Source organism: Zootermopsis nevadensis, unplaced genomic scaffold (genome assembly GCF_977971745.1).
Source record: "Zootermopsis nevadensis isolate Lab colony 2312 unplaced genomic scaffold, Znev_1.0 Znev_ptg000028l, whole genome shotgun sequence".
Lineage (NCBI taxonomy): Eukaryota > Metazoa > Arthropoda > Insecta > Blattodea > Termopsidae > Zootermopsis > Zootermopsis nevadensis.
This window is the reverse complement of record NW_028259160.1, coordinates 2371224-2384139: the sequence shown is the minus strand read 5'-3', so window position 1 is coordinate 2384139 and position 12916 is coordinate 2371224. Positions and strand designations below refer to the sequence as shown.

The 12916-nt window shown below is 38.4% G+C and overlaps 1 long non-coding RNA gene across 1 annotated transcript in view; it reads left to right on the top strand.

Annotated features, from left to right (window-relative positions):
* Nucleotides 1-12916, top strand: part of LOC147872316 (uncharacterized) — a 109616-nt gene that overhangs the window by 27287 nt on the left and 69413 nt on the right. Inside the window, exon 2 of the long non-coding RNA XR_015537550.1 lies at nt 11849-11918. This is a non-coding gene — a long non-coding RNA (uncharacterized LOC147872316). The remainder of the gene's footprint in view (nt 1-11848; nt 11919-12916) is intronic.

The window sequence follows — 12916 nt, the reverse complement described above, 5'->3', positions numbered from 1 at the left end:
GTCAATTTCTCCAAAGCGGTTTCTTTCCCAGTGAGATTTTCCGACTGAAATTGTATATGCATTTCTCGTATCTACCATGCGTGCTACATACCCCGTCAATATCATTTTCCTTTGTTTTATTATCCCAGTTATTTTCAGTGAAGACAAGGCCTTCAAACTATGAAGCTCCTCAGTATGTATTTTTCACCATCCTTCTGTTAATTCATCTCTCTTGGGTCCTAATATTGTCCCGAATACGCTGTTTTCAAACAGCTGTAATCTATATTCTTTCGTTAAACTGTGAGACCATGTTTCACACCCGTAGAATGTAGTTTTCTTACGTGAACTGCATGCATTTTCTCTGTCACTAGTCACATTCCTGCCATGTGGTAGAAACGCTTTAGCGGTCTGCAGGCAATGTTGTGGTGAAAGCAGGAAACTCATTGAAGCCTCTCATATTCAAAACGACATTATTCAGGTTGTGTGAATTTATTGTTATTTATTTAGTGTTCTGTCTGACGACAGGTCCATATGAACAGGATCCTTCCATCCTTTTCTCGGACTGGGACCTGTTCATATGTTTTATAGGCAGATGATCCAGAAGTGGTTTGCCATTGCCTTCTTCTGTGTGTGAATGGAGTAATTGTTGGGATGCCACGGAGAAACCGGGGAAGCCCCCGGAGGAAAACTCCGCGTTGCCTAGATCACTGCCTTGCCCAACACAAGTTATAAATTCGGGCACCGCCGGGAATCGAACCCTAGACCCCAGGATTACAAAGCCAGCGTTCTAACCGCTAGACCACCGTGGCTTTAATCCTTTTTATTCTCAGCTTAATTAATGAATACGATTTTAATAGGGACATTCAATAAATTAGAATGAGAGGGACGGGGCATTCTGCCGTGTGTGGGGAGAGGGGAAATGAATTTGTACAAAATTGTAGGTAAACCTGAAGGGGCGATAATATTAAAACGAATCTTGAGAAGTCGGGTGTGATATGAAAGAACGACGTAGAAAGCGAGAAGGAATTTCAACTGGTCCTGTAACCACTATTGAAACTCACTAGGCGAGGTCAGGGTGTGTACGGAAGACTCAGTACTCGGCGCGAAAAACTCGTTTGACTAACGTGACGTAATGTGATATAGACCAGTCGTATTCAACCTGGGGTACGCGTACCCCCGGGGGTACGCGAAATTTAAAGAAAATATGTTATTTTATGATAAACACTGAATAATCAAGGGCAGATTTAGGGTTAGCCACAGGAGAACCGGACGTAAGGACATTCGATTTAGGAGCGCCATTTTTTCTCTCTCTCTCCGTTATGTAATTCTTATCTGGGCGGCAGGTCTGAACCACATTAATTAATAATTGATAAAATATTTAAACATATTATTTTTCTTTGCTAAAATATCTTTGTTCCTTTATTAATTTTTATGTGATAGGCAATAATATATTTGTTATTTAATAGCTTGGTTTTCCTTTTTCTCATTTAAAACTTATTATTTAATACATTATTTAGGATGTAATTTATTTAATTTATTGTGGATGTAGATTATATACTATGTATAACATGAATTACACAACAACAACTTTGGGGGTACAAAGTTGAAGAGAAATTATATCTGGGGGCAAGCGAACAAAGAAGGTTGAATACCACTGGTCTAGACCGAAGAGACGCGACGGCCAACATCGGAAGACAGTTCTCAGTCCTGTTGCGTCTATGTTCTGTGTCTTCTTTGGTGTAGATCCTGCCTAGTATCACACGATTTTCCAGTGCGGATGAAGTCACAGCCTCTGGTTACTGCAGAAACGGGACGTGAGCTTTCAGTTAGTTTTGTTGTCTTTCAACGCATATATAAGAGACGTATTTTCGTAAATTTTTGTGCATCAATTTCAGAAGCTTTGACATGTCTGCTTCTGTCACTATAATAATATTTTTAAGGGTTTAAGTGGTTATATATGTCTGCTATACGTATCAGTCAGTAGCTGTGTGTGCCTAGCAGCAAAATATGTAGCTTGAAATAAATAAATGAACCACATGACCATGCTCGTAGGTTGGGATATAAACACTATGGAATTGTCCGTGAATTGTGTTTCGACTTTCGGATATTTGGCCTGTATATAAGTTTTTCAAACGTGTTTTGTTTGACGTTCTATACAAACATCACAATATGCTCCCTATCTCTCTCTCTCTCTCTCTCTCTCTCTCTCTCTCACCATACCCTGATTAGTCGTTTTTCAGATTTTTATTCTGTACGCATTATACTTTTTGTGTACGTGTTTCTCTTTCTGTGGGTTCAGTCATTGAGCATGTTTACAAACATAATATGATGATTGAATTTTACCCATCTCTCAAAAAAGTTCACACATGTCATAATGTTTAAGTTCTAAAGTGTATTAAAGGGCCCAGATATTTATTACTGTGTTCAAAACAGTCCGCCACCAGACGCTATCCATGAGCCAGATATTCACATCATAATTTTAAGATCGATTTTAATATTATTCTCCAATCTACGCCTAGAATTTCCAATTTCCCTTTAGTGATTCAGAATAAAATGTTATGTGTACCGATCTCTCCAATGTGTGCATTTATGATCGTCTTACCGAGTTGGTTACATTCATAATAAACAGTGAAGGGTACAGATTAATTCCATGGATCAGAGCTCAGTTGATCAGTAATTTGGCCATTGTAATTGCAGATGAGTAACGTGTACTTTTTTATGTTTGCCCTCCAAGTTTCAGTTTCTTAGGCTAAAGTGTGTCATGGTAGACGTCACCAAATTGCATACTTGAAGTCCACGGAAAGACTTCACCCGCAACCCATCCACGGGCGCGCGTTTCCTTTCCTGTTCGTCTTGTGACGTCGTACGCTTTTGTGTGAATCTTAAGCAACATTTAACTTGGTCAATTGTAGATGAGGTAGACGTTTGACTTTGCACTGTGATCTGCTATTTGCGAATTGAATTGACTTTAATCCTATTTCCCAGCTTAGTTTATTATGTCTAACTTTAGTGATATTCCGTTCTTGCGTTGTAACCGAGTTTCTGTTTGTGTATGTTTCGAGTACAGTAATTTGATGGCCAATATAACATCCTCCTCATGGAGGTCTACCCACCGTTATGAATACGTGTCAAATCGATCATGAAATGTAGTTCGCAACAACAAATACCAGTACGAAGAACCGGACGAGGTTCTAACCTGTGCATAAAAAGTTGGTTTTCTTATAATCCGTTTAAAGTGGAGAATCAAATGGGATTTTTACGCCTCTCTTGTTTCTAGGAGCTGCTCCTCCCTTTTGTTGTCTCATTCTTTCTTTACTGCCTGTTTCCTTTCTTTCCCCAACTACTTCTTTCTTCGTGTTTATTCCTCCGCGGCTTTCAGTCTTCTTCCAATTTTATTTTTAATTATTCAATTCTTTCTATATTTCTCATTTCATTCGGTTATCTCTGTTTCTCTTCATTCTCTTGAGTACTTTTGCTGCAGAGTCCTCAAAATATACGGACATGCAGAAACACAATTGGCCGTGTGTGGGTTTCGAACATACACTGCCAAGTTGTTCTGCTTAATATTTATATATATATATATATATATAAAATACTCTCTAAAAATGGAGTAAAAACTGTGTTTTGGTGACCAATTTAAAGAACGAAGAACCGGAAACATTAATATTTATGAAGTCTGAAGAAAATACTAGAACAGGTCAATATCTTGCTTCTGTTGATGTTACCTGAACAAAATAAGATAAAATGTATTAAATGCTATACATGTAATTTATTTCTGTTTGTTTTACCTAAGATATAATAGGAGTTACAACATTTTAAATTGATCCATATTGTTCACCCTTGTGTTCAGTGAACAGAGAAACAGACACACCGTTGACTGAATCAGGGTAGAAGCAACTCGGATAAAATGTAAAGTAGGAGTTTTCATATCCCGAAGGCTATTTCGTTTCTGTAGTTTCATATAACTTAGTAAATTTTAGTAACCTGCTGTTAGGAATTTGATATTCGCTGTTATGCAAACAAAATAAGTTCTTGGAAGTACTTGTTGACTCCTCGAATTTTGTTTGAATCATTACGTAAAAGCTAGCTGAATTTACCCATCGCTACATCGTTACTACCCAGAGATAGCGAACAGAATGTCTGATACAGTCATTTTTCTAGGCAGCGCAACCGTAAAGCTCATTATGGATCGGACCGGCTTGGCGAGAGAAGTGTCCGACTATCGTGCTTTAGTCCGCGCCCACGTTAGTGTTCATTGTATGGCTGTATTGTTCAGTATAACAAATTCTCCTCAGCTATAAAGAACAGATTTAATTTTGTACAGTACGAAGAAAGGACAAGGACCCAAAGCAGTGGCTACTGATGGTCTTGGAAGCATCTGATACGTCGTTGTGGGTGTACCATTGAGATTTAATACTGCGTTATTTTAACGCGTCAAAATAACCATAAACGCCGCTGCCAGACATTACGTTTTTATACGCGTTTTAAACAAAATATATAAAATTAACGTATAATGCCTAAACACCTAAACTAACAAACTTTATGTGCGGAAGTTTTCTTAAGAAGTATGATCTTGAGCTCTCACCTCGACTATGTAATCTTCTCGGGCTATCAGCCGAGTTAAGTGGTTGAAACATGAAAAGACCAACGTTTCTTAAGAAGCTTGTAGTCGCCCAGCACGTCCATGTTGACACTAGTTAAATCAGGAGGCTTAATAGATGGGTCCAACTTTCCGAAAGTCAGTAATTTTATTAACTTAATAGTAATACTTGGGCGGTGAATAAAGTCTAAAAGAACAATTTAACGCAATTGTCATGAAATGTCTCGCTCGCTTTATGTATCTTGAGCGTCCATTATAATGTTCTGAAAAGGTACAGTACACACGCCCTAGATATAAATGCATCAGGACTCACCAAGTTGTGCCGGAAGTTTGAACTACTTTCGTAGTTAAATATAAAATTGTAACCATTAATTTTATATTCTTATTCCTTCAGACAATATCGCGAATATTTTAAAGTAGTACAGAGCTGTGCAATGATTTTGAACTTATATTAGGACCTGGTGATGGCCGTATTGGGCTGAAAGATGTAGTTAAATAAAATGAAACTAGTGAGCAGACAATATATGTAAAAGACTGAGAAGAATGAAGAATTCACAGGAACCATTCAATGTACCTTGTCTAGTCCATGTAAGACTTGAGGTTCTCACAGCGGTGAGAATGAAGATTTCTGTCTTCTGGGTTGTTGCGCTGTGTAGTCTGGTCGATGTTAACAAACGTTTCAGAGGTCATACTGCCTCCGTCATCAGAGTATGAAGACTTCTGTCTTCTGGGTTGTTGCGTTGTGTAGTCTGGTCGATGTTTACCAACGTTTCAGAGGTCATACTGCCTCCATCATCACGGCGATGAGTATGAAGATTTCTGTCTTCTGGGTTGTTGCGCTGTGTCGTCTGGTCGATGTTAACCAACGTTTCAGAGGTCATACTGCCTCCGCCATCAGGGCGATGACGGAGGCAGTATGACCTCTGAAACGTTTGGTTAACATCGACCAGACCACACAGCGCAACAACCCAGAAGACGGAAATCTTCAGTCTAGTCCAGTTCCACACATATTTATTAACCTTCCCACCTACAAATTGGTCTCCCAAATGCTTCCTGTAAAACACGCATACGGGAACTAAATTTTTGTATACCCGATTTAACCCGTTCCGAATCACCAACTTACAGGATCGATGCTCCGAAGCCATTTTCATCAGCAAAAAATGGAGCTGAATAGGATGACACAAATAACCATGCTTTCACATTTACAAGAGGGTATGAATTCAGCCAGTGTCGTTTTACGTTAAATTAACCGAAATGTCAGATTGCGTTATTACTGTGGTATTGTAAGTGGGTAATTGGGTTTTTATTAGTGCATTTAATTTGGTTGGAAACTTGATAACTTGCGGGATTGATCCAAAGTTCTTTGTTGTCGTCATTACACGATGTGCTATAAACAGCAGTTTCGTACTTTGTCATTCGATTGTGGTACTCCGGTGCCTACTTTGTATTTTTGTGAGTGTTTGTTAATTTAACGTACTAGCTTACACATACGTCGAAATACCGGTATCGTACATACATAACATATATAATTATTTTACAGAACTGATAATAAATTACACGATCGGTTACATTTTGTAAATAATAATTTAAAATCTGTTTTTCTTTTAAGGATAAATAGGCAGATAATTTAACGTGTTTGTCAGCTGAACGCCTGCAAGATTTAAAAATAACAATTTAATTCTGTTGAAAATCTTTTTTCTTCTATTCTGACATCTAAGAACTAACTAACTAACTAGATGGCTTACCGAACCCGAAGGTTCATCACCGAATTAACCAAAGCCCTCCACCGGACCCTGTCCTGGGCCAACAAAATCCAGTTTCCTTCAACTCCTATCTCCCATAGATCCCGCCTGAGATTATCCTCCCATCTACGTCTAGGTCTCCCCAGCGGTCTCTTCCCTTCAGGTTTCCCAACCAGTACCCGGTGCACACCTCTTGTCCCATCCATGCGCGCTACATGTCCCGCCCATCTCACTCTTCTCGACTTAATCACCCTCACAATACTGGGGGAGCAGTACAGATTTTTAAGCTCGTCATTGTGCAGTTTTCTCCACGCCCCATCGTCTTCCCTCTTAGGCCCAAATATCCTCCTCAACACCCGATTCTCAAACACCTGCAATCTGTGTTCCTCCCTCTGAGTGAGAGACCATGTTTCGCACCCATACAAAACAACAGGCAAGATTATTGTTTTGTATACTTTAATTTTCAGGTTCTTAGAAATCAGACGGGAAGACAAAATATTTTGGACTGAGAAGTAGCAAGCATTTCCGGAATTTAGTCTCCTCCTAACTTCCTCACAAGTATCATTTTGATTTGTTATTGTTGTTCCCAAATATTTGAACTTTGTAACCCTTTCAAAGGATTTATTAGCTACCCTAAGATAATTTTGCCCGCCTGTCTTCTGATGACGAGATACTAACATGTTAGTTTTTTCTGAATTTACTTCCAGCCCCACTTGTCTACCAGCCTCTAGTAAAACTTCTGCGTTCCTCTTTATTGTATTTATATCGTCCCCCAATAAATTAACATCATCAGCATATGCCAATAGCTGATGTGTCCCGTTCAATTGCAAACCCTCCTGCCTACCTTGGACCTTCCTGATGGCGTATTCTAGCGCAAAGTTAAAGAGCAAGGGAGACAAAGCATCTCCTTGTTTTAGACCGTTCTTGATGAGGAATGTCTCAGATACATATTTACCTACTCGAATTTTGCTGCAGGTTTCATTTAAGCACATTTTTATTAGACCCACTAGCTTCTTTGGTATACCAAATTCAATAAGAATATTATATAGCACTTCTCTCTTCACAGAGTCATAGGCTTTTTTGAAATCTATAAATAACTGATGTACAGTCCCACCGAACTCCCATTTTTTCTCTAGTATCTGACGAATGCAAAAGATCTGATCAATCGTTGATCTGTTTCGTCTGAACCCACACTGATGATCCCCAATAGTTTCATTCGCATATGGGGTTAATCTTGCCAAAAGAATGTTGGATAGAATTTTGTATGAGGTTGATAGCAGCGATATTCCTCGGTAATTACCACACTCAGTCTTGTCCCCCTTCTTATAAATAGGAATAATTATGGATTCCTTCCATTGATGTGGCATCTCTTCCTTATCCCAAATTAACTGAATAAGCTTATGGATCCTCATATGCAACCCTTTGCCACCTGCTTTAATTAATTCGGCCGGAATCTGATCAATTCCTGGAGATTTATAACTTTTCAACTTCCCAATGGCTAGTTCCACTTCATCTAAACTAGGTTCTGGCACCAACAGTTCAGCTGTATGTATTTTAATCTGTCTAATATCACCAGTATTATGAACATTTAAGAGCTCGCTAAAGAAATTTTTCCACCTATTCACAATTTTTATTGGATCTGCAAGCAAATTGCCACTATCATCCTCTACCAAATTGGTCTGGGGTTGATATCCTTTCTTAAAGTTATTAATGCCTCTGTACAGGTCTCTGATGTTTTTTTCCTTATTATTTGTCTCAAGTTCAGCAATTTTGCCCTTCAGGTATTCCCTTTTCTTAGTCCTAAAGGTTCTACTAGCCTCACGTCTCACGTTACATAGATTATCCGCATTTGTTTTGTTTGGGTTCTGCAAACATTGAAATTTTGTTTGCTTCCTTCGATCTATTAATTTTGAACATTCTTCATCAAACCACGGTTTATTTTGCTTTCTCCTGTAGTATCCTAGTTTCTCTTTTGCTGAAATTTTGATGCAGTTTCTGACATTTTCCCACTCCCTGTTGATGTCCACACTTTCATTATCCTCATTTGTCTCTAAAATTTGAAACCTATTCGAAATTTCAACTTGATATTGTTCCTTTGCCTCTCCCTCACTTAATTTTTTCAAATCAAATCTTTCTGTGTCAAAATTTTGTTTAGTTCGTCTACTTACTGAAAGCCGCTCCCTCACTTTTGCTACCACCAGATAATGATCAGTGTCGCAATCTGCTCCTCTGAATGATCTCACATCAATTACATTTGTCTGCCTTCTCTTATCTACTAAAACATGATCTATTTGATTGTGTGTTCTGCCATCTGGGGAAGTCCAAGTGTATTTATGAACATCACGGTGTGGAAATTTTGTACTTTTTACAATTAAATCTTTTGACGTAGCGAAGGTCACTGCTCTGACGCCATTATCATTACTAAGTGCATGGAGACTCTCGCTGCCTATTGTGGGTTTGAAGACATCCTCCCTCCCAATTTTTGCATTGAAATCTCCTAGCAGAATTTTCATGTGATACTTGCCAAATGTATCAAATACTGATTCCAATTCTTCATAAAAGCTATCCTTGATATCATCGCTTTTGTCTTCAGTTGGGGCATGAACATTAAGGACAATGATGTCGCACCAACGTCCTTCCAAAATTACGTAAGACAACCTGTCACTAACAAATTCTACTCTCTTAACTGCTGCCCTAATTCTGCTATGAACAAAAAAACCCGTCCCTAGCTGATGATTGTCATTCCCCTTTCCATAGAAAAATGTAAAATTGTCCACTGGGATCGTGCCCTCCCCCTCCCATCGCACTTCCTGCACTGCCACTAAGTCTAACTTATAATTCCCTAATTCCCTACACACTGATTTCAGTGCCCCAGCCCTATAGAGGCTCCTAATGTTCCAGGTACCAAATCTCATGTCCTTTTTCAATTGCCGTGGTCGTGCCAAAGAGTCCGTCCTGATCCGAGGCTTGGTTGATTTTTTCGTAACACATATTTTTTTTAAAGGTGAAAGGTTGTTAGCCCTACACCCAACCCCCAACCTGGAGGACCAGGGTATCACTCTTAGTCTAGCGCATCTCCTTAGACCTGTCCGGCTTGGGTGACCCTACCATGAGCCGAAGCTCAGGCCGGCATAGCCCTAAGGGTCATTTGAGCACGCAAGCCTCCTCACCCGGCAGATTGCCTTCGACAAGGTGGTGATACCTTCGAGAAGGACTCAAGGGTTAAAATACATAGAAATATAATTCCATTTGTTTTGTGGTAGCTTGAAACTTGTCTTTAACATGAAGGGAAGAACATTGATTGAGGGTGTTTGAAATCAAGGTGCTGAGGAGAAAATTTATTAAAATATGTCTGTAACAGGAGTCTCATCGCCTTGTTTTACAAGAGACCACCATTATGTCTTATCCTGAGCCATTTGTATTCAATTCACACGTTCACACAACCTACCGAAGTAGAATTGACACTTTTAGTCATTGGATGCAAATCTAAACTCGTACATTTTAATTTCCAAAAACCGTAATACCGAAATGGATGCTCGAATTTGTATTACACGTCTGTTAGCACGCCTATGACAACTCGAGAAGGGTTGAACTGATTTTCGTGAAATTTGGTATGGACCTTATACCATACCTCTCAATCCTCGGCAATCGGTGATACCAGCTTGATGGATGCTCGAATTTATGAGGTGGGTTGATGCTGTTGCGCAATGGAGCCATTACCCATGATTCTCCGCGGTGTCATCGTCGGCCGTGATGTCCGTCTGTGCGCATATAACAACTCGAGAACGTCTGAACGAATTTCCAGAAAGCTGACAATAGGGAGTTATATAAATGGGGCATTTGTAATGATCACATTCCATGTATTGTTGTAAGCTGTTTCTGTTGTTTCAGCCGAATGTCGCAAAGCTTAGAATGAAAAACAAACGTAATGAATTTATAATCTTCTTTTCTTTTTCCGTGGCTGCCAGGCTATGAGGATTGATCTTAAATTGTAAAATCTGACGAAAGTCAAATCCTGGAAACGCGCCTGAACTGTTGCGTTGTGCATAAATTTGCTAACTTGTTATTATTTTATTGACTTTACCACTATCGAAACAAAAAGTGTGTTGAAAACTCGTCCGTTTTAAACATCTCTACCTCTACAGCTTAGGTTGTACGCCTCACTAAACCAGAACTTTATTACATTTCTTAAAATTAGCGTCAATTGACTCTGTTTCTATAAACCTTACAGTACATAAATAAAGAACAAATATTTATTCAAATTTGTTTTTTTTAGGTTGTTTAACGATGATTCTATCCATCATCAGTGCTTTTAAAACAAACGTCATTGCACTTCTATTCTTGATTCTGTTTGTGTACGCAAACTTGTAAAGTTAATTGGAGACTATCCTGGCTTCCAGTTGGATGTGTGTCTACTACGAATGTAATCTACAGGGACCTTACATTTATTTTCCCCATACTCTTCAGTTTTGATATCGTGCATTTGGACCATGATTTCTGTGTTACACCTTGAAATTATAATTTTTAGTCTACTGTATGCATATTATTTACTTTCAAAATACCTTGTTTCTGTAGTGCTTCAGTGTATTGGCCTTATTTGCTGTTGTAAAGCACTTGAATAAATTATATTAGTGTAATGACATAGATGCGAGGAAAATGTCAGGTGGGATCTATGGAAGATAGGAGTTGAATGAGACTGGATTTTGTTGGTCCAGGACAGAGTCTGGTGGAGGGCTTTTGTTCATTCGGTGATGAACCTTCGGTTTCGGTAAGCTATCTAGTTAGTTAGTAATGAATTATTTATTAACGTCATGGAGCAGATTACTTAAGAAGTTAATAGTTGCGTTTACAAGCGTCTGCAACTTTTTACTTATTTCTGTGATCCATTGTGAGGTCTTTCCTGCATTATACGCCTGGATCTCACACACGGTCTCTTTCTTTGAAGTATGTGACCAAAATTTTGTGTGCATTTTCTCCTCACTAAAATGCATAATTTTGCCCATTCTCTTGATGTTTTTTTCTTACTTTCCGATATTTTACTCCGCACACGGTTAAAATTATTATTGTGTGTTTCTCACGTTCGAATGCCCGATTGTATTTTTTTTTCGCGGGAGTGATCACAGTTCCTACGGGATATGTAACCTGCATGACCGGCTCTCAGTATTTCTACGAGGACAGTCAACGTGCATGCCTGGGGTCAGTATTCTTTTGGGAATCTTCAGCGTACATGACCGGGGGCTATTGTTCCTGAGGGTTACTCAACCTTCATGGGCGGGGAGAGGGTAATATTTTCTACGGGTACTCAGCCTACATGATCGGGGGTCAATTATTCTTACAGGGTATACAACTTGCATGATATGGGATGACATCAGTGCAAGAACGATCTACATTATGTGGAATGATGAATATTTTTGGTTTATCATTATACTCTAACGAGTACACTTTCCAGTCTTGTTTTTGTTAATGCTGCTACTGCTATGGATGTCAAGATTGGCATGAATGTGACTTATTTCACTTTCTGTTACAGAGAATTAGAAAACGAATCAAAAGCTACATCAGTATGGTCTCTGACCTGTTTGGGCTTCGAACCAGAGGTGGTAAGTACTGGACCATAATATTGGGGTAACAGGTGTTTGAAACATCGCAATTTGTTTCCTGTTACATGGGTCTTACGCGTTTATTTATCACTTGTCTTGTATCAGTTTCAACACTTGTAGACACGCATTGATAACTACATTGGATTTGTCAGAATTTACGAAATAGTTGATTAACTATTGAAGATAATGAAGAGGATAATAAAGTTGATTTGTATTATTCATGGGGAACGTACTTATCCATATGTGTTACTAATATTAAGTAGTGTCTGTTTGAGTCAGTTATGGATGCCGATATTATAGACGATAAGTGAAGATTGATTATCGTAAAACTGCCCGGGGTTCGTTGCATTTAACCCTTTGAAGCACGAAGTTAATCAAATATTATAAATTTAGTTTTTACCTCAAAGAAAACCACACGTCTGTGTTAGAAAGATTAATTGATAAACGAGGCTTAGGCAAATAATCGCTATCCAGTCTTAAAATCGTAAGAAATCTATAAATAAACTGTGGGCGAAATGAGGAGTTATTAAAAGTGACAATAGGTAGCACATATAAGTATCACGGTGCTTCAAAGTGTTAATAGATTACTATCTTACTAATTTTTAATTCTCCGTCTTTGTAATGCCAATATGGCGGCACTCTTGATGCTCAAATATTCCTAGTACTGCTGTAATTTAATATAGAATCTTAAAATATTGTACGTCTTACATTTTTTGAAATGATCGAATTTATTCAGGTTTTTTTCTTTAAAGAAGATTAAATGCAACATATGAAAACAAGAAATATAGTGGTGTCTTATTACACAGAACTTTACGTTTTATATTTTATATTTATTTATATTTTATATGTGATGTTTGATAAGGACTGAAGTCAATATAGAATATGTTTGAGTTAAGTGCTTCTTACCGAGGCCCAACGATATGGTATTTGAACTTTTGATTGAGAAAACTTCCCTGAAACGATATTTACTTCCGAGAAACCATATAATTGTTATAAAC